Source organism: Terrapene carolina, unplaced genomic scaffold (assembly GCF_002925995.2).
Source record: "Terrapene carolina triunguis isolate 2854851 unplaced genomic scaffold, T_m_triunguis-2.0 Scaffold95, whole genome shotgun sequence".
NCBI lineage: Eukaryota > Metazoa > Chordata > Testudines > Emydidae > Terrapene > Terrapene triunguis.
In genome coordinates this window covers 2,717,329-2,738,614 of record NW_020664446.1, presented here as the reverse complement: position 1 = coordinate 2,738,614, position 21,286 = coordinate 2,717,329, and the positions used below count along the sequence as shown (strand labels likewise).

At 43.2% G+C, this 21,286-nt stretch overlaps 1 protein-coding gene across 9 annotated transcripts in view; it reads left to right on the top strand.

Moving 5' to 3' along the window:
* The window catches only part of BTRC (beta-transducin repeat containing E3 ubiquitin protein ligase), a 158,898-nt gene that overhangs the window by 78,733 nt on the left and 58,879 nt on the right, over positions 1-21,286 (top strand). The window lies entirely within an intron of this gene.

The window sequence follows — 21,286 nt, the reverse complement described above, 5'->3', positions numbered from 1 at the left end:
AATTAAAAGAACAAACCTAACACAATATTTGGAGGGAAGGGGAAAAGAGAAAATCGGAAGAAAAAGTGACTATGTTCATTTTCATATCACTACGTCAGATAAGATACATTTGTAGGGCAATATAATAACGGGAGAGGTGAAATGTCAGTAACCACCCGCCTCTCGTTTTGCCTTTCCTAAAACTAAGTGTAACTAGTATAAAATAAGATATATACATGCGGGATTGTCAATGAGCAGAAAACATCCCAGCCATGACACTGTATGCATAAAAAGGGCTGCGTAAAGGATCTGCTCAGCGTCGCATAAGCTCCATGTTTCCACTGGAAAGAAGTTCGGTGGGCATGCAAGACAGATCAGAGCATCTGTTACTGAAACCAGCTGGCATTTTGTTGTTGTTCTGTCACTATAAAGTGACCAGTAGAAAGCTTGCTCCCTTTTCTGACTTATTCCTTGAATCTTCTTGAGATTCCCTTTTCTTGGAGTTAATTTTGAATGGCTGTTAAATCTGCCCTGTCTATTCAGAACCCACATTTCTGCTGGCCTTTGAAGGTGCTTCTGTCGCTGTGGGAAGATGGCTGTTCCATTGCACAAATGTCAGCTTCATGTTGCACACGAGTGACCCAAAGAGCAGCTTGCAGTCACCGTCTGTTAGAGAGGTGCAGCCTTGTGCAAGCTACAGATCCCAGCATGAAGTACAGCTGCTTGGCCCTTGCTGCCCAATGACCCTCTTTGATCAAGACGTACAGTATTGCATGCTGCCACCTGCAGTCATGCCCGTTGTCATACAAAATGGGTGAAACACTCCTGGCAGGATACCAAGGTACACGATTTGCAGCCCTCAGCAAAATGCCCTTGGTATTTAGCATATTTCATCCTGGGGTCATGATGCTGGTCACAAGCATCATACAAATGAGCCAGTGTACAGCTACTACCAAGATAGTCTAAGGCTTCCATTCGGGGCCCACCTACCATGCAACAGCTCCTTTTGACCTGAGCATCTTGGTTTTGAGGAGGGTGTGTGGTAGAATTATAACTATTAACTTCATTTGTGCCCCTCTGAATTGAAATTGCCCCTTCAAAATGATAGGGACAAAAATGAAATCACTCCTTACAAAAATATTTTTAGTGGGCTACTGACAAGCAACAAAGAGAGAGTGCCAGAGGCTGCAAGACTCATTTTATGTTGTAGAGGTGGAGCTGAATTCTGGCCCCAGACATGGAAAAGCACGTGTTCTTAATACTGCATATCCAGGATATATGTACCCTAGAGATGAAGTATTTATACATATTTTGCATTGGTTTTGCATTAGCTTAACAGGGGCTTCTTTGAGCACGTTTCCCTACTACATAGGGGTAATTGCTTTCCCTTAGTAGTAGTTTCTGTTACTAACAGGTTACTGATGCTGTTGTTTTGTGGTTACAATACAAAGTGAAATAGAAGTTGGCTTTCTCAGAACCGCTTACGCTCCAGGTGTAGCAAAGCACTTTATAAATTCCCTGACCAAAGAACCCAAAAAAACTTCATTCATGCAGAGTTAAGGTTGTCTGGTGGTATCTTGCAGCTTTCCAGAATGTTAAGTTCAGTTAAACTCAAAACTGTGAAAATTGGGTGGTAATACAGAGATAAGGCGGTTATAGTTCTCATTTAGGGTTTCATTTGACACATACTGTAGCTAGGTAATAACAAAGAAAAAGCTAGCATTTATATAGCACTTTTCATCAGTAGATCCCCATTTTAGAGGTGAGAAACTGAGGCACAGAAAGGTGAAGTGACTTGCCCAAGACCACTCAGGAGGCCAGTGGCAGAGCCAATAATACTCCTGATGGTTTCTCTGTTAGGCCATATAGTTGCTATGGGATTCCTGAGTGCTCTTCCACCCTCCTGTACATTTTGTTCGAGTGGAATGGAAATAATGGTCGTGCTTTGAAATACTTGCGCTGTGTGGCGACTAACAGGGCCAGGGAGAGAAATCTCCCTCATGGTCTGTGTCACGGAATCTTGTCCGTTTTATTACAGGGTTGCTACAGTAACTTTAAGCAGGAGAGAGAAGATGAGTGTCTCTCTCTCCTTGTCCGCCCCCTGCCCCACCATCTCCTGCAACATGTAGCGACCCCACCAACATTTCCAGCTCCTGCTCGCTTTCCCGTCCCATTAAGCCATTAGTTAGCACTGTAGAAGCCATTACAACCTGAGCAGTTGGTCCTTACTGTCTCCTGCCTGGTGCTGCTGTGTACACACATCACAGGCAGCAGCTTACTTGAGGGCTGTGCATTTCCTTGGTTATGTCGCCGAGCCCGTGTTGCACATCAAGCCAGGCCCCTCACCCACACTACGCAACCCCAGCTGGGCTTCCTGCCCATGCTTCAGCCAGGTTTCATGGGCCACACCCTAGCGCCACCCAGTTCACCCACTTCCAAAGTGGTCCGCTCACACTCTGGCCAGCCACCCTCACTGACACACTCCACACAGAGCTGACATGTATCTTAATGATTCATTTCCTGGGTTTCAGATGTTTACATTTCTATTACCACCCCTCCCCCCCCAGCTCACATGGAGAGGGGCTCAGACACTTCAAGAGGGGCAGGTTCCCCCAAATCCCAGCACACACGGTAGGGGAGATTCAGGATTGGCAGGCTCCCACCTCTAAACCCCCAACTTCCCTTGCCACCCCTCCCATTGTCCAGTCCCTCCTGTTTTCTCCCCTCCTGCTCCCCCAATCCCACCCCTTTCTTGAGTTCCCAGCCACTTTTCCTTCCCCTACCACTCTATTGCATTTACCTCCCTCCCCAGAATACCCCCATCCCTCACTGCAGACCCTACCCCTATTCTCACCTACTCTCCCACCCCTGCCCCACCCAGTGAGCATTCACATGTAGAACATATTTTCTTACCAAAAAAACCTTGACAGAGGCTTGTTTTTCCCAAACATTAACAGTTCATTCTCTTCCTGCTCAGGGTGGGTTTCAGAGGTCAAAGTTGCTAGAATCTGCAAACATTATGAAATGCTGGGGGGTTTTTCGAGAGGTCAACTGGGCCAAATTTGGGTCACTAACCCTACCCCACATTCCCACGAGACACACACAATTTCAAGACAAGCCAGGCATGTGGATTTTAGAGCACTTGGAAGAGTCACCCTTTAAACAGAAAGGTCTTCTCAAACTTAACTGTAGCAGAGCTGGCACTCTGCTATATCGTATGAAATTAGTCATCTGCTATATCCAGATCACCCCCACAGGATAATACTGAAAGGATAGGAGGCTCTGGGAGGTGTGATAGTATCAACCCCATGGAGACAAATAAAGCCTGAAACAAATCACTCTGAGGTGTGCACTGCTCTGTTCATGTCAGTGGGTTGTGAGCTCAATCCTTGAGGCAGCCATTTAGGCATCTGGAGCAAAAATCTGCCTGGGGACTGATCCTGCTTTGAGCAGGGGGTTGGACTAGATGACCTCCTGAGGTCCCTTCCCACCCTGATATTCTGTGATCCTCCCTCCCCAGTGCTTGAGAGATCTGTGATGTGCATCAAGCATGCCCGTTCTTAGCTCCTCACTGCAGTCTCAGCAGTGTGTGTTCTGGTGCATGCTTTGAGCTTGCCTGTTCTTGCCTTCCCCAAATGCTGACTCACATGGAGAAGGGCTCTGACCCCCTTTAGCACGACAAAGCTCCCCAAATCCCATGATGTGGGGCAGGCAGGGGGCTCAGATACCCCCCATAGGGACAGGGCCCTATAGATCCCAGCTCATATGAAGAAGGGTATGGAGGGGCATACTACCATATAGGGGCAGGGCTTACTCCCAGATCCCAGCGCACACACATGGGAAAGCAGGGAGAGAGGCAATGCGTCTGTATTCTAGCTCATATGCAGAGGCAAGGAGAGAGGATCAGACCCTCCTAGAGGGACAGGTGACCCCCACCAAATCCCACCACACACCCGAAAGTGGAGAGAGGCACTCGGACTCCACAAGAGAGGAAGGCCCCCTCCAGATCCTGGCACACATAGGAGGGGAGAATGTGGGGCTGACAGACACCTCTGCTCCTATTCTCCCCTAGTGCCTGTGCCACTCTCATCCATGTGATATGGCCGTTAAAAAAGCTATGCAGTCTTGGGATGCATCAGGCGAGGTATTTCCAGTAAAGATAAGGCGGTGTTAGTACTGTTATACAAAGCACTGGTGAGACCTCATCTGGAATATTGTGTACAGTTCTGGTCTCCCATGTTTAAGAAGGATGAATTCAAACTGGAACAGGAACAGAGAAGGGCTACTAGGATGATCTGAGGAATGGAAAACCTGTCTTATGAACTCAAAGAGCTTGGCTTGTTTAGCCTAACCAAAAGAAGGCTGAGGGGAGATATGATTGTTCTTTATAAATATATCAGAGAGATAAATATCAGGGAGAGAGAGGAATTATTTAAGCTCAGTACCAATGTGGACACAAGAACAAATGGATATAAACTGGACATTAGGAAGTTTAGACTTGAAATTAGACTAAGGTTTCTAACCATCAGAGGAGTGAAGTTCTGGAACAACCTTCCAAGGGGAGTAGTGGGGTCAAAAGACATATCTGGCTTCAAGACTAAGCTTGATAAGTTTATGGAGGGGATGGTATGATGGGATAGCCTAATTATGGCAATTAATTGATCTTTGATTATTAGCGGTAAATATGCCCAATGGCCCGTGATGGGATGTTAGATGGGGTGGGATCTGAGTTATTACAGAGAATTCTTTCCTGGATGCTGGCTGGTGAGTTTTGCCCACATGCTCAGGGTTTAGCTGATCGCCATATTTGGGGTCGGGAAGGAATTTTCCTCCAGGGCAGATTGGCAGGGCCCCTGGATTTTTTTGCCTTCTTCTGCAGCGTGGGGCACGGGTCACTTGCTGGAGGATTCTCTGCACCTTGAGGTCTTTAAACCACGATTTGAGGACTTCAATAACTCAGACATAGGTTAGGGGTTTGTTACAGGAGTGGGTGGGTGAGATTCTGTTGCCTGCGTTGTGCAGGAGGTCAGACTAGATGATCATAATGGTCCCTTCTGACCGTAAAGTCTATGATTCTATGTCCCCCTTCCCAGTCTCCCAACCCCTCTCCCCTCCCCACCGCATTCTCATTTAACCCCCACTCTTCCACCCCCCCAATCCTCCTTCCCTTCCAGCTAGCATTCACATGCCTATTTTTTTTTTTTTCCAAAAATAGTTTGATTACGTTCCCCCAAATTTAAAACAAAAACAGGCTGACAGAATTTAGCATTATGCCTTCAGACCTTTTCCAGATTTCTGTCCTGAGCGAGACCTGAAGTGACACTGGCTGAGTGAGTCAGGGTCCAAGGACGACTGCTTAGTACCTTGAGCTATCCAGCTGTGGTGAGACACTTCCAGATACGGGGGAGGGATAGCTCAGTGGTTTGAGCATTGGCCTACTAAACCCAGGGTTGAGAGTTCAATCCTTGAGGGGACCACTGAGGGATCTGGGGCAAAAATCAGTACTTGGTCCTGCTAGTGAAGTCAGGGGGCTGGACTTGATGACCTTTCAGGGTCCCTTCCAGTTCTATGAGATAGGTATATCTCCATTATTATATTAACCTACAAACCCTATAGGCTCCTCTGTCTGCATGCTCAGTGTAAGCCATTCACACATGAGCATTAGCTGTGTGCTTACAAGGAGAGCTGAACTCTGGCTAGCAGGTGGCATGCACTCTATGAGGGTAACTTATGAGCAGTTGAGACCCCATTGTGGTGATCTCAGCCCTGGTTTGATCCCTGTCTGTGAGCAGAAATATTTTGGTAAAATCCAGGAAAACCATTGAGGTGTGGGGGGGACCATGTCTCGGGAACCCTTGGGTCAAATTACCCAGGCACACCAAATTTCAAGACAATATGAGTAACTGTGTGGATTTCAGAGCACTTAAACAGAAAGCTGATCTAAACCTTAACTCTAGTAGACATGTTGGTCCACTGTAATCCAGTTAGCTATATACCAGTAGTGTAACTGCATGGCAATGGAGCAACTGTTCAGTGCACTCAGGGTGAAGGACTTAAGTGGAACTTCATAGGAGTTCATAGGCCATGTGCTAGTTCTCAGCACAGGAGTGGATTTCATCCTCCATGATTGATATGTCTCATAGCCTTGGACGTTACAATGTGTTTTATTGAAAGGGGAATGTTGGCAAGGGTGAGCGGGGTTTCTGCATGTCAGCACTCTGTGCCTAAAGTCCCATAGGATTTTTAACTTCCGTTTAGACATCCAGTGGTGAAAGACAGAAGGGATTAGCATCTGATTCCGAGGACTGCACCTTTAACCGTGTGATTACCCTCTCTAGTACTGCACAGTAATGTCAGCGCTGGGTAAGAATCAAGTCCTAGGCTCCACGTCAGAGTCATCATTCAGTCTCTCGTAAGCTTTGTCGTTCGTTTTTTATCCTGCTTCTGCACTATTCCACAGGCAAGTGGTTTGTGCACCACTGCGGCTGAACTTGACATTGTTTGCTGGGTTTGCACTTGATGTTTATCTGTTCTGTATAGTGGCTGATGTGCAGTTTCATCTTGCAGGTAGGGTGACTTCCATCTCCCAGAGAAGCTTTTGTTTGCCACTGTCCAGCAAAATGTGTCTCTAACCGGTATCTTCTGTGCAGCCTTTCCGCTGTAATTGACCTAGTCAGTGCTCATCTTCCTAATTCAGAGAAAAACAAAGGCCTTTTTAAAAAAAGCTTTACATCTTTTTGTTTAAGTGTGAGGCACCGCGGCATGGGGATCCCACCTCCAGGCGCACCCAGTGTGCTGTCTGGATCTATTTTAAGACCTTGGGTACTCAGTGTTCCGTATAGTGCAGGGGGTCTCAAACTTAATTGCCCCGTGATCCCCTTCTGACAACAAAAATTACTACACGACCCCAGGAGCTGGGACCGAAGCCTGAGCCCACCCAAGCCCTGTCGCCCCAGGTGGGGGGTGGGGCAAAATCGAAGCCCGAGGCCCACTGCCCCAGGTCAGGGGGCTAAAGCCGAAGCCTAAAGGCTTCAGCCCCAGGTGGGCAGCTTGTAACCTGAGCCCCGCCATCCAGGGCTGACGCCAAAGCCTGAGCCCCACCATGGGGCTCTGGCTTCGGCTTTGGCCCTGGGCCCCAGCCTGTCTAACACCAGCTCGGGTGATCCCATTAAAACAGGGTCGCGACCCACTTTGGGGTCCCCACCCACAGTTTGAGAACCGCTGGTATAGTGCTTATCTCACTGTCTGTACTCAAATATCCATAGGCTGATAAGGACCAATGGTTGTTTTTGGCAATGAGATGCTTTGGATCTTACATATGGGAGGTCATTCTACTCGTCAAACAAACAAGCATTGGTGACTTTTACTGCTGCTGAGATTCTACTGCTGTCCTCTGTCCTGCTTTTTTGGCATGAATTTGTGTTCTGAAACTCCCCCATGTAGGAACTTAGCCATATTTGAATGCAATGAATTAAATAAAGAACAGACATGGTCTTTTTAAAGACATATTTGAATTTGAAGCACTACTGGTGGAGTGAATCACAGTTTCCTGTAAGGTATTTTCAGTATGTAGCTGTTCCACTCTTTCTTACTTTGGTTCTGAGGAGTAACTCCCATTGATCTTTGCCATCTTATCCTCTGCCCTTGGGTACATTACACAAAGATGGTGTTGGTTCATATACATTTTTTGCAAAGGATATATGTGTTAAAAATATATGCACCACTTCCTTAGGGTTTCCTTAGTCTCCACACAGGCCATAACATGATTGGGAAACAGTTCCCCACCTCCGAACCTCTCGTGCTGCTGCTACTGGTGTGCAGCTACAAGTGGACAACCTCCCCAGGAGTTGGTGATATATGGTTAAGTAAGGTAAAGACCTAGCATGGGCTGCAGCTCCAAAGACAGGGTGTTGATTTATAATGAGGTTTATTGAAAGTTGACTAAATGAGCATCTGTTCCTGTTGTTCATTCCATATTTTGTAAGCCAGCATCTCCGAGCCAGATAGTGATGTTGGTGTGTGCTTCACCCTCTACTAGAGTGATGCATGTTAAAAATCCCCTGGCATCTGGTATGGCACGTGTTTTCTGTAATGCACTTGGATGTGCAAATAAGTTTTCTCATCGCTATTCAGCATCCTTTCTGGCTTGCTTTCTGCTGCTGACCTTCACCTCTTATTCACTACCTTTGCCCATTTTATTCTCCCTCTGCCACAGAGGTGATCTGGTTTAGTTTGGCTCTTCAGGCTTTTACCAACTGCTGGCTAACTCAGAAGGGTCCATAATCTCCTTGGCTGCACCTTTATCCTAGATGGCGCATTTCCCTTACTCAGCAGGAAGGTCTTGTCTTTCAACCTTCTCGTAAACTGGATTTCACTAGATCCAGCTCTCACTGTTCACGCTAGGCTGCTAGATTATTTCCCCCAACCCCTTCCCTCCCCCGCTCTGGTAGCGTCCCTTCTAATTTGAAGGGTTCTTTTAATAAAGGGTTTGCTTGTAACTTGATACCACAAGGTCCCGATTCCACCATCAACCTATTTTTCTGTATTCAGTTGGCAATTCCTGTGCTTTAAATGATCTGCAGCTAGTTCAACCTCGTACATATGTACCACGTGTTCACTTTGTTTCATATTCCATGGTACTTCTTCCTTCCTAGCTTTCTAGAATATTCTATGCTACCCTCATGGTATCACTCGTTCTTTTCAAGGTCCCTTTTCCAGCCCCATTCTGGCACAAAAGCTTGTGTTTGCGCTCTTGGTTTGGCCTGCTTATGATGGGGGGAAAACTCCAGTTTAGACAGTGCAGTAGAAGGAATGTGCTTTCTTTCCACATTCGTGATGTCGCATGTTATGCTATGCTACAGTGATTGTGGATTCTTGATTTCATACACCGCTTATTAGGTGGTAGTCAGTGGTTTTATCTAAAGCACGTTATTTGTTCTGGGCATTGTCCTTACAGGCTGATGGGCATTATTTTTTTAGAATCTTAGTGAGTATAGTAGTTGAACAAGGGACTGGGATTCCTGCATTCTGTGTCCAGCTCTGCCGTTGTTTCTCTGAGACCTGGGGCAAATCACTTCACCACTGTGTCTTAATTTACCCCTCTCTAAAATGGGGCTAACTAATACCTGCCTCATAGGAGTGATATGCGGTTTATTAATAAGATGCTTTTGAGATCCTTGGATGAAGACACCTACCTATGCACAAAGTAGTATTTTGCCAGCTCAGCCAGCCCATTTTCTGTTCTGGCTCTGGAATAATACAAGGCCTCTGGATGGTTTGACATGACAGTTTTCTTTTGGGAAGGCTTAGTTTTAACTAGTTAGTTTCACCTCCTGTGTTCTGAAATGACCCAAGAGGTGAATAAACAAAAGAAGCGAGGAATGGAGGTAGACTTGCATTCCACTCTTTTTCAGGCTCTCTGCTCCACCACCTATTTAGAAATCTTAAGCAAATAAGCATTCTCCACGGCAATCTCCTAACAGTCAACTCTTAGACCTGGTCTGCTCTAGAAAATTAGGACATTTAACTATGTCAGTCAGGGGTGTGAAAAATCCACACCTCGAGAAGTTGGAGTAACAACGCTGAAGTCTCTATGTAGACAGCACTAGGTCGATAGAAGAATTCAGCCTAGCTACCACCTCTTGGGAAGGTGGATTATCTACGCCAATGGGAGAACTCCTTCCATCTGCATAGGTAGTATCTACGCCGAAGCACTACAGCAGTGCAACTGTGCTACTGTAATCTTTTAAGTGTAGATAAGACCTTAGGCCTGGTCTACACTACAAGGTTAGGTCAACGTGAGCTGCCTTGTGTCAACCTAGCCGTGGAAGTGTCTTTGCTTAAATTTGGCTCCCGCAGATGTAAGTGCCTGTCTACACCAATAGTAACACGACCTCTCCAAGTGGTACAGAGTCATGGTCAATGTAGTTTGGCCAACGCAGTGTCAGTGTGGATGCTGAGTTGCTTATGTCAACTGTTACTGGCTTTCAGGAGCTATTCCACAATGCCCCACACTGACAGTACAATCAATATAAGCGCTCCTGGTGAGAGCGCGCAGTGCCAACCCAAGTGTGCACACGCATGCGATTTAATAACTGCAGCGGCTGTATGCCGACATAAGTTAGGTCAGCATCATTTTGTAGCGTAGACATGGTTTGAGGCACAGAATTTTTTCTTGCATTCCAAGTTGAACTGCAGGTACTCTTTAAAATTGAACATTTAGGGTTCCATGCTGTGGTAGGAGGGATTGATCTGGTGTATTTGAAATTGCCCGTTTGTATTGTTTCTGGTCCCGTTAAGTCACAGATGGATGGCTCCTGTTCTTTGAGACTGTCCAAGCATTCACTGTGCTCGAGACATCACAACAACCACCATAGAATTCTGCTTCACCGTTCAGGGGGGTCTTCTTCTTTTTTCTTAAAAAATGCAGTTTTACAATGTTGTTAAATCTTAAAATACATAAGAATCAGAGAAGAGAAGGTTAATCCTGGATTCCCGGATGAATTCAACTTGAATAATTACATTTTTTCCCTAATATTCTCTTGGCAGTTTGAATCAGAAAGTGTATTCTTCAGCTTCTTAAATTTCTGTCCTAAACCCCTGTGCAATGTTGGGTGCTCAGCCCTGACTGTGGCTGTATTTACATGGTGATTAGTATTTCCTCTTTATAGTTTTGATGCAAAGTGTTTTGGGATGAAAGAATGAGGATAGGGTTAGGAGTTGGGAACTGAGTTAATTCCACCTCTGCCATTGACTTGTGTGATCCTGAGCAAGTCGCTTTGCCTCTCTACGCTGACTCCCCATCTGTAATATGGGGATGACGTGCTGCCTACTTTACAAGTACTGTATGTAGCTGAAGATTGATTAATGTTCAAACAGTGCTTTGAACACGTAAAGAACATCATAAAAATCTCAGCATTTTAGATCTTTGAATAGCAAAGAAATTCAGAGGTGCTTATAAAAGCTTTGATGTGACAGTGATCTTCCTTTCATGACCGTGTGTCTGCCTGGGGTTTTTACCTTAATTTGGAGTTTCCTACCTTTTGTGAGGTCAAGGCAAGTTTTTTGCTTCAGCTTCCCCCCAGTCTAATAATCTCTTTGCAAATGACTGACAGAAATGTGTGAAATTCTCCCTCCCCCCACACACCCATTCTCCAGATTTTGATAGACTTGTTTTATTTATTTCCAAAATTATATCCGCAGGAAACAAGCTGTTTAAATTCAGATTATGCTGAAGCAAAATGGTCCTAGTATGAGAAGCAACGTGCTGTTTTATGAGCGCAGAGTCCCTTTTCTCATAACTGATTGATAGTAAATATTTTCCTGAAGAATTATTGCCAGCTATGAACAGTGCAACGGTTTCACTTTTGTTGCCCTGCTACTTGCTGTACCAGCCATTGTCTGTAATTAAGATCTACAATTCACAATGCAGACGTTTGCACTTCCTCTGGGTCTGAGCTATCTATAAGGCATTTCAGCTGTTCAGAGTTTCTTTTGAGTGTTAAACTACATGTTAACAGGCTTCTTTAGTCTCCAGCGATGCAAACACTGTCAGGCAGTCTCCTCTTTTACTCCTCCCCCCTCCCCCACCCCAAGCCATTTTATGTCAGCGAAGTTATATTTCAAATAAGAGTTAAAACTGACTTTTTGAATAGTCTTTGAGAAACATTGAAGCAATAGACTAATATAATACTTAGCACTCAAAGATTGTCTCTCAGCCAAGGATCTCTAAATGCCTTACAATTATGAATCCTCCTAAACTCTTCTGTGAGGGGGAACTAACGGTATCTTTGGGGGGGAGGTTAATCTTGATATAATAATTTCAGAAGTTCAGTCATCTCTTCGGGGATGGCTTACTGGTTTTAGCATCAAGTTTGAAACCTCTAGAACTAGAAGTTCAAAATGCATTACCCTCAGCTCAGCCCATCTTTCCATCGCTCAGGTGGAGAAAAACTGAGTGTTCTGCTATAAACTATTGAGTCTGCCTCATGAGCTCTTAGAAATTGAGCTTCTGCCTTCTCTGCCTGGGCACCAAAGATGCAATGGCAATTTTGTGAGAATAAGAATTTAAACTGGTATCCTTGGCCATAATCTCTGTGTGTGCATATGGCTATGCAATATGATGTGCACTGGTTGTTTGCACCACTCCACCCCAGAAGTGGCTGCATTAGCCATGTAGTCACATTGAACTAGATAAGACTACTCACCTGAATAAGAGCTGCAATCTTGGGCCTGTAGTTTTAAAGTGCTTTGGGATCCTCCAGGATCGAAATGCTAAATATTATGAGTACATAACCGAGGTGGCTGTAGAGGCAGACAATACATGTCAGTTCAGGGGGCACGAGAAGCAGTGCCATTTCTGAAGAGTTCACTACAGAGGCCGTGCCAAGACAGGGATTGCCACCACAGATGGCAGTGATGGTCTGTGCCAAGATGGCAGCATCGACTAGATTTTTACCCAATTTAAGGCTTCAAAGTAAAACGTGTTTGGAAAACATGAGAATTCTTTATGAATGTTTTCAGCATGAACATGTGACTGACCTGCTTTGATTGCAACCCAGTACAGGGACACCGCTAGATACATTTGAATGAGGTGCTTCAGAAGCTAAAATTACTTCTGATTTTAATCTAAACAAAGGAGCCAATACATTTGAGCCAGTCTTTGTAGACTGATCTAGATTAGTGTGGAGGAGGCTCTAGTGTCTTCTTTGCTGGGAGGGGACAGGGAGGAGAAATAGTCTAAAGCAAGTTCATCATCAAGCATGTACTGCAGCATTGCCCACTGATGCATGCCGGATCACCCGCACACAGAGATCACATGGCTCCTCCAAAAGTCAAACGATCAATTCGCCTCGTTTTGGCTCTGTACTTAATGCACAAACAGTGCGATCTGCAGGGCTGTAATTGCATTGTTAGGGCCAAGGAACAAGCCTGTGCCTTTTCAGCAGACAGCTGGCAGGGAAAGAGGCATGTTGTTAGGAAAGAGAGAGGCAAGGCAAATAAAATTACTGCTAACGCTCAGAGATCGGCAGGAGTCCTACTTGCCTAATCTTACCGGTGGGAGCAAGCGGCTGTTGTAATCCAATTATAGCAGCATAAGCAATTTGTTAGACACTCCGCATAATGTAACAATTTCCCAATAAACTCTGACTTGTAATAACGTCGGCAAGAGCCCACATAAATCTGCCCGAATGGTGGGGGCTGGAGTGTTCGGCTGGGGGCTTGTAATTTGTGCCATCAGCACGTTTTGCAGAGAGTAGTATGGTGCAGGCTTTCAGTGCAGGAATTTTAAGAAGAAAAGCATGGCACGCCCCTCAAAGAGAGATCCATTAGAAGGGGGCCAACAACAAAAAAAAAAGCCAAGCAAAGCAGGGACTTAGCTCATAGAAAGGAGGAAAAATTAACCCAAAAAGCTAAACTCTGCAGCAATTCTAAAGAGTTTTTAAATATATATTAAAAACATGAATGAAAATTATCACGTAAATTACAGTAAGAGAAGTGAGGAGAAGCCAGATTTCCATCACTTTTGGAGGGGGAAATATTCCTTTTTTATATATAAAATCTGCTTAAATATAAAAAGCTTAATTATTGACAGGGGGCTCAGCCCTGTGCAAGACACACAGGAATTCAGTTCCTGACCTGAGCAATTCATCATTGTCAGAAGCAAACAATTAACCCTTACCTGGTAGCCAGTTACCTTTTGTCCCCTTTCTTGCGATTTCTAGCTCGCCTCATGTATATTGGCACAGCATCTTGGCAATAAGCCCGAGGGATAAAATGTAGGTCTAGAACGAGTCACTTTGAATCTACCCCAGTGGATTTAACTTTTTTGGCACAATGATGAATGTCCCCTGTGGTTCACCCAGGTCTACACAAAGAACTAATCTAATTTAGATATTTATTTAAATGTAGAAATCCGTCATCTGAGCTCTGCCCATCACTCCGAGGGCATAGTGAGAGTTGCAGGATAGCGAGCACCAGTTGGGAGTTTATCTGTAGCAGGGTTTAAGCTATCATATACTTGTAAATCCCCCTAGTTAGCATTTCCCTCTACTAAGATACAATAAGCAGCAGCCAGAACAATACAAATCTAGCGTGAAGGCCCTCTATGTATACAATATAGACGTCAAATGGTTCTGGACTTGAGACCCCCTTGGTATAAAGATAATGCCTGACTTACCACCACTAAAATACTTCATTTATTCATTTAGCTTGAGAGTCCTCGGAGGCTCAGTGTGAAATAACATGTTCTGCACTGACTGACTGACTCATTCCCAAATTGTAGCAGCATGATACTTTTCTGTAGGAAAAGTAGTTCCTGGCTACTTTTGAGACCATGGCTCTGTATCGTATCATCTAGCAATCCCGCTAGCAGACCCTGTGTTTTGACTCTGTTGACCTTCAGGGAACAGTGTAGGCTCCTCTGTTTACTTAAAGCCAAATCTTTGACCTTGTGTGCTGCCCGTATAATCACAGACCCACCAGCCTTGCCTCTATGCACCCCTTTGAACTGGTAAATAGGATTTAAGTTGTATTTGCGTATGTGTTCATAGTCTTAGTGATGGGCTCGTTTCTGTGTCAATTGTAAAGTAGCAGCTGAGATGTTCAGACACGCTTGTGTACAGATACACTGTATGTTCTGCCCTTCCTAATGTGTAACCTAGACTTCCATTGTTTCTAGTCTGCATTGTACACCAAGGTCCCAAGATAACTACAACAGGACAGCAAGCATCCTATTGCCAAGAGTAGTATTCCAATACATATTTCCTTTCTACATAAATGTTAAAAAAGCATGTTTAGAAAAGGCCGATATTATCTTAGTTTCCAGAAGCTGCATCAATAAACTGCAGTGTTCCTAATAAAGCCACTCAGTGTCTAGGTTTAACTAATGGCTGATTTTCATGGCTTTGACAGTGAGCTGTGTGAGTTATTTTCTCCTGATATTGTAAAAATAATGAGAGCAAATTAGAACAATCAGTTTACACAGATAGCTCCTGATTGGAGGTGATGGGCAATATGGCAGCGGGTAATCCATCTTCGGGCTCCTGTCACATTAACTTCAGCGGTGTGGAAAAGATCAGGCGGAGCAAACCGGAATCCTGCCCAATCAGAACACTGAAATTAATGAGAAGAGCATTGTTCTGTGATCAACCTTTTAATTAGCAAGACTGGCGATGAAGGGAGTGATGAAGCTGGCAGCCCAGCTGCACAATGGCAGGCATGTTTTCTGTGAGGGGGGAGGAAAAACATGAGTTTTAAATTATCCCTTCTGTGCTCCCTGTACGCCAGCAGTGTGTCTCCATTCTAAACCCCTTTACAGATCTTAACAGACAAACAGCCACATCCAGGGTAATATTGCAAAGCATGGCTGTTACTAATGAGTAGTTCAGTACCAGGTCCTAGCTGGGGTCATTCAGGAAAATGTTGATCACCGCTTAAAAAAAAATAAAAATAAAAAAAAAATTCAGTGGGTTACATATTAGATTTCAAATTTCACTCTGTTTCTAATTAGGAGGGGTAGGGTGGATAAAACAGTAGCAAGGGTCTCCCTATTGTATCCTCTTCCTCTTCAGTTTCCCTTTAAATTTAGATTCCCCAGTCAAGAGTATTATTCTGATTCTGGCCCTTTCAATAATCAAAAAGAGAGTGGGAAACAGATACTGCATTGACTTCCTAATGCTCTCTTGTTCTCTCTTGCACCTGCATGGTTTTGTTCAGCTGTTTTCACTTTTCAGTGTGAAATTATTATTAAAGGGTTTTGATTTAACTTCATATGTAAGATGAGAAGAGCAATTTGATATTTTATGTAGAGGGAAGAGAGAGAAACTCAAAATGGTTCTGAAGTGCACACTAAAAATCAAAACTAAAAGTAATGATTGTTCAAACTGTAGGACCCACCTTTAGGATTGACTTTTATAAAAGGGGAAAAGTATAATCTTGGTGAGAGAGTGAATTCAGAGAGGGGTATATTTCTGAGGTGGAAGATAGCAAGAAAATATTGGAAAATAGTATTAGTGTTGGCACCAGGGTAAGAAAACTGTGGCATGAAGCAGTAGATCTCTAGTACTGTGCCTGTCTTTCCCTAATATCTGCATGATGTTTTCAGACACTGTTTTACTCCTTACACCTCACCTCTGAAGAAGGCCTAATGATGGAAAAAGCAATGCTAAAATGTTTGTTTTCAGTGTCTGTGCTAATTGTCTTTTGATTTGCAGCAAAGACGTTTATAAAGCATCTCCTCACTTCTGTGCATTCCACAGTCTGATACAGATACACAAACAGAATCTCTTTGAGAGTTTCTTGGGAGAATGGATGTGAAAGGGATGAACCAGGGTACTGTCCATGTCTTGCTTTACAAACCCCCTCTTACTGCCCCGCGATAAAAATACACCCGTTGATTGGGTAGAGCTTGTTTAGACATGGGCAGTAGCTAATAATAGGTGCCAAATGCAAAGCTTTATTTTTATTCTAGACAAACCTCTAGCTCTTCAGTTACAATAGAACATCGAGATCCTTCTGATATTTTGCCACTTTTAAAGTAAGTGAAATTATTTTTAAAGCAAGTGGAAGTTTGGATATTCTGTCACAGTATTGTCCATGACATCATTTCCTGTTATATACTATATTATAACTTCACAACATAGTGCAAAAAGAAAACATTAAAGGTGCCTGTGGTTTCAGGTTATTTTGGGCAACCATGCTGTATTTGCAATTTAATTATAGTGGGGCTCATAATGTCACCTGTTATTAAGGGTTCCCGACACTTCCCTTTGTCTTCAGTTGCTTATAATTTTGCCAGATTTTCACATTTGGGCTGAAAGGTTACTTCTGGCTCATGCTGAATTTTTTTTCCCCAGCCTGAGGCAGAGAGAAAATTCAGTGCACAGGATGAACGGTGCTCACTTAATAAGCAGCTATTCAATATTTTGTTTCATCATCATTGTTTAGTGTGTGGCCCCGTACTTTATTTACTGCACATTATTCAAACCCTGCTCTGAAGACAGGATTATTTATTTCCTCATGGGTATTCTATGAGGCTTATCACTATAGTATTTGAATGCTTCACAAACATCAATTACATTTATCTTCACAGCACCCCTCTGAGGTGAGGGGGTGAATTATCCCCATTTTGCAGATGGGAACTGAGGCACAGAGAAATTAAAGTAAAAAGTTTCTACTGGTTTTGGGTCCCCAATTTGAGACACCTAGAAAGGACTTAGCATTATATAGCATTACATATGTTCAAAGCACAGCTCCCATTGATTTCAGTTGCAGCTGTGAGTGCTCAGCACTCCTGCAAATCAGACCCAAGGGTTTCCAGTCAGGCATTCAATGTGGAGCACACCATTAGTGATCATCTGTGAGAAGTTTGATTTAAGTGACTTGCCCAATATCCCATAGGAACTCTGTGGCAGAGGCAGGGATAGAATTCATTTCTCCAGGGCAGCATTCAAATGCCTTAACTATGAGACTGTTCTTTCTCTTCTTGCTGTTCCCTGCTTTTTCACTACACACCTTCCAACTTCTGCAACAAATGAGGCAAGGGTCCTATCAAGAAAAACCTCAAGCATTACACAAACCTAAGGCCATCCTATATACTGAATGAGACGGGGTCCTGTGGATAAAATAGTATGTGATCATGTAATTAAAGACTGAAACATAATGCATACAAAGGGGCTGAATTAAGGTTGCACAGGCAACCTTAACGCTGGCATTTCCTGACTTTGGAGTGCCTGACTTTGCAACCTTAATAATAATCTTTTAACATAGTTTTGTGTGTGTAATTTATAGATTCTGTGAAATTGAAGTTTAGAGTAGAAAATCATTGGCCCATAGGTTGAAAACTTACCTGTGAGCAGTTACAATTCTTGAAGTTATACAATAATAGGTTCAAAAGATCACCTGTACTGATCAACAATTGAGTCAAAAGATGTTCACTACAGACGTACATGTAAGTACAGTAATTGTTCCTCCTTTGCATGTAAAAATTCCACATCCTTAACATAAAAAGGTGCTTTTGCCCTACGCATGTTGCAGCTTCAGTTACCCTATGCCGAGGCTTCTCTTGCTCACAGGATCATGTGACCATGTTGGCCAATTGCAAAACTACAGTAATAGTGGCCAGCGTGTTGGATCCATATTTGGTCATTGTTCTCAAATTTTACATTCCTCTGTCCTTTCATATTCACACTGCTTTAAAACAATCGTGTCCCTATGTTGGCCAGTGACTGATTGGTTTGGCTTAGATTTGGATGCCCAAAGCAGTTGACCCGTTTCAGAAGGCAGCAATACAAAACAATCGCTCTCAGTTAAAACCCAAGGATGTAATCGCTTATTTATAATGAGAGGCAGTGTAGTCCATGGGCACTGAACCAAGATTCCATCCCCATCCTGCCCAGTTTGATGCCTCTTGTGTCCTTGGCTAGTTGTTTTACTTCTCTGCCTCGCCCATTTGTAAAATGGAGAGAATGAGTCTCAACATTTCTTTGTAAAGTCTTTGGAGATCTAGGGGCAAAAAATGTTACATAAGAAAATAGTAGTAGTAGTAGTAGTATTCTCTAGCATGTTGGTAGCGCAAACCTAAAGAGGCTTTTCACACACCCCCATTATGGAAAGTTATATGAAAATTGTGTAGGTGGGAACCTAGTCCACCTGAAAAGGCTAAGGAATTTTTGTTTGTTTCTTAACCTTACCTGGAGGGCTAAGTCCAAGACAAATTAGCATTTTTCAAACCTGCCATTTTTTGAGCTGAAAGCACAAAATGGTGGGGAATTTTTTTTTATAAAACACACAGCCTAGTATTGCCCCTTTAATTAAATTTAGAGAGTGACAAAGTGATTCACTTGCGGGCAAGGACTAAATGAGAAATTTTGTGCCCCAAAGTAATTTTTATTCAGAGACGATGCTAACGGACCGGGGGGGGGGGGAGAGAGAAGTGGGAGATATGTCCTAGAATGCACTGGCTCCTGACACCATAACTATGGAGTTACTACCGTGACTCCAGAATGGAATGTCCTGGCATGGGCTATAATATTGTAAATAGCGTGAATATTCCACATGTGAATTAATAGGCAGCCTAAGGAGTATTAATATTTACATATATGAAAAACTGCACATACTGCAATTCTTGCTCTTCTTTCTCTTGTGGATCAAGTTTTCCTTGTCTAACTTCGGTTTAGCTTTAGCATCTGGCTGATCTGTCACTGTTCGATTTTCTTCGTGGTTTTTTTGAAACCGGGGTTTCTATAATTTGTCTGAGATTGTGATATGTTTCGCATGTTTAATCTAGTTGGAACACTGGCTGTACTTCCATGGTAACTTTTTTTGGTGCCGTTTTCCCCCCAGGGTTTGAATGTTGCTTTGAGACTTGTAGATTTCTGCGGTGTTCCATCAGGCCGAGGCAGGACAGTTCTCTGTGCTGGTTTGTTTTCTTTTCCTGGATAATTCTGAAGTTTTTCTCTGCTTTACTTTCTCTTTTCTTAACTTCATTACTTTAATTTATTTTAAGGTATGTGGAGTATTATAAACTAATGTCTTTCATCCCAGGATCACAGCATGCTTAACAGCAAACCCTTATGAGGTATGTATGTAGTAATCCAAGAGAGGAATGGTGACTTGACCAAGGTCATACAGAAAATTCTGTAGCATAATGATAACAACAACAACCTGTAGGTCTACAGATATCTGGTCTTTTGCTTTAATGCCTTCTTTTCCTTCTGGGTACATGTCAGCTTTCATTAGTACTATGCAGCACAGGTATCTGTAAGTATTATCTAACTGATACAGGTCATTTTGCATAATATATACAGTGTGGATATGGCCAAACTGGCTATTAAGCTGCAAAATGTCAACTAAGATTTGACAGTGTTGTTGAGATTTTCTGAGTGAGATTGTGTTAGCAGTTGTGCTGGTTCTGGTTAATGCAATTAAGGTTGCAAAGCAGTGTTCATCCTAAGCCTTTTCTTCACACATTTTTAATACCTTTTTGAACAAGTCACTTGGTTAAATTTAATTTTTCCAGCATCTTTTGGAAGATGGAACAAAAAACAGTCTGATTTTTTTCAAGATGAGAAAGGGGAAAAAATACAAACCTAAAGTTAAGCTCTCAGTCAGGAAATTCAAGAGTTACTGCTGAACAGGCAATCCTTAACTCTGTCCTGGTACATAAACATTGCGATAGTCTTTATACTTGAGCACTATCTTAGATGATATATGTATTTAAGATTGCCAAAAAAATTAATTTGAGAAATAGCAGGGGATTACATAATTAAGCTATCAAAATGTGTATATTCAACCTTAACTTTCAGATTTCCTGACTTTTGAGGCTTAACTTGTGCAACTGTGATATTGAATAACATAGCTTTTTGCACTTCAAATATGTTGCATGTTATGAGAACACGTATGCTTGGGGAAATTCAAATAATGTCAAAACTTCAGTTGAAAGATAGCAATAAAAACAAAAGTAAATTTAGAGTATGTTTTTAAAAAATGCTCCTCTGACTCTAACATAGAAGACTAGAAGATCACCACAAAAGCTGCTTTTCTCACCAGCCTTATAATATCATGCATAGATGTTGCAGTTGATAAGACTTTTCAAAGGGTTGTAGGGGAATCACAAGTAGTGAGGGAATCTTGTATCTCTTGAGAGCTTCAACACCATAAGATGGGTATAGCAGCTTAATTTCTTAAGTTCTTGCTTGTTGTAGGTTTGAATGAGATCCATAACATGTTAATGTTAAGAAGGGAAGAAGTTGTCCAATTTATATTGGTCCTTAAGGATCCCATGATGCCTATCGCAAGAGTTAGGGTTATTAACCCTGATGATGTGGCCAGATTCAATTCTGATGATTTCAATCAGCCAACCTAAATTACATAGGTTGTTTCAGCTGGAGAAATTCACCTTCTCCGAATGTCAGTGTAGCTCCCACTGCAGGTGCACACGCGTGAAACCGGAGATGTTTTATGTAGTAGTGTCATCGGGGCTGCACATGCACCCTGTGCCACTTCACGTTTCCATGTGAAGGCAAAAAGAGTAGCCACACCTTCTGAATTTCTTCAGAACTCCTTTGATTACCTTCATCTTCAACCATTGTGCTCCTATTGAGCCATCTTGACCAAGTCTTGATGGATAGACTCCTCCTATGTAGGCCTCATTAATATGGCAGACTCAAAACCTGCAGGCTTCAAGCCCTGCCCATGGATGGATTAGCTCTCTTAAAGAGGGACGCAGTAGGTGCCTCTTTCTGTTTAGGGGAATCTTACACAGCTAGCAGATACACCTCTACCCCGCTATAACGTGACCCGATAT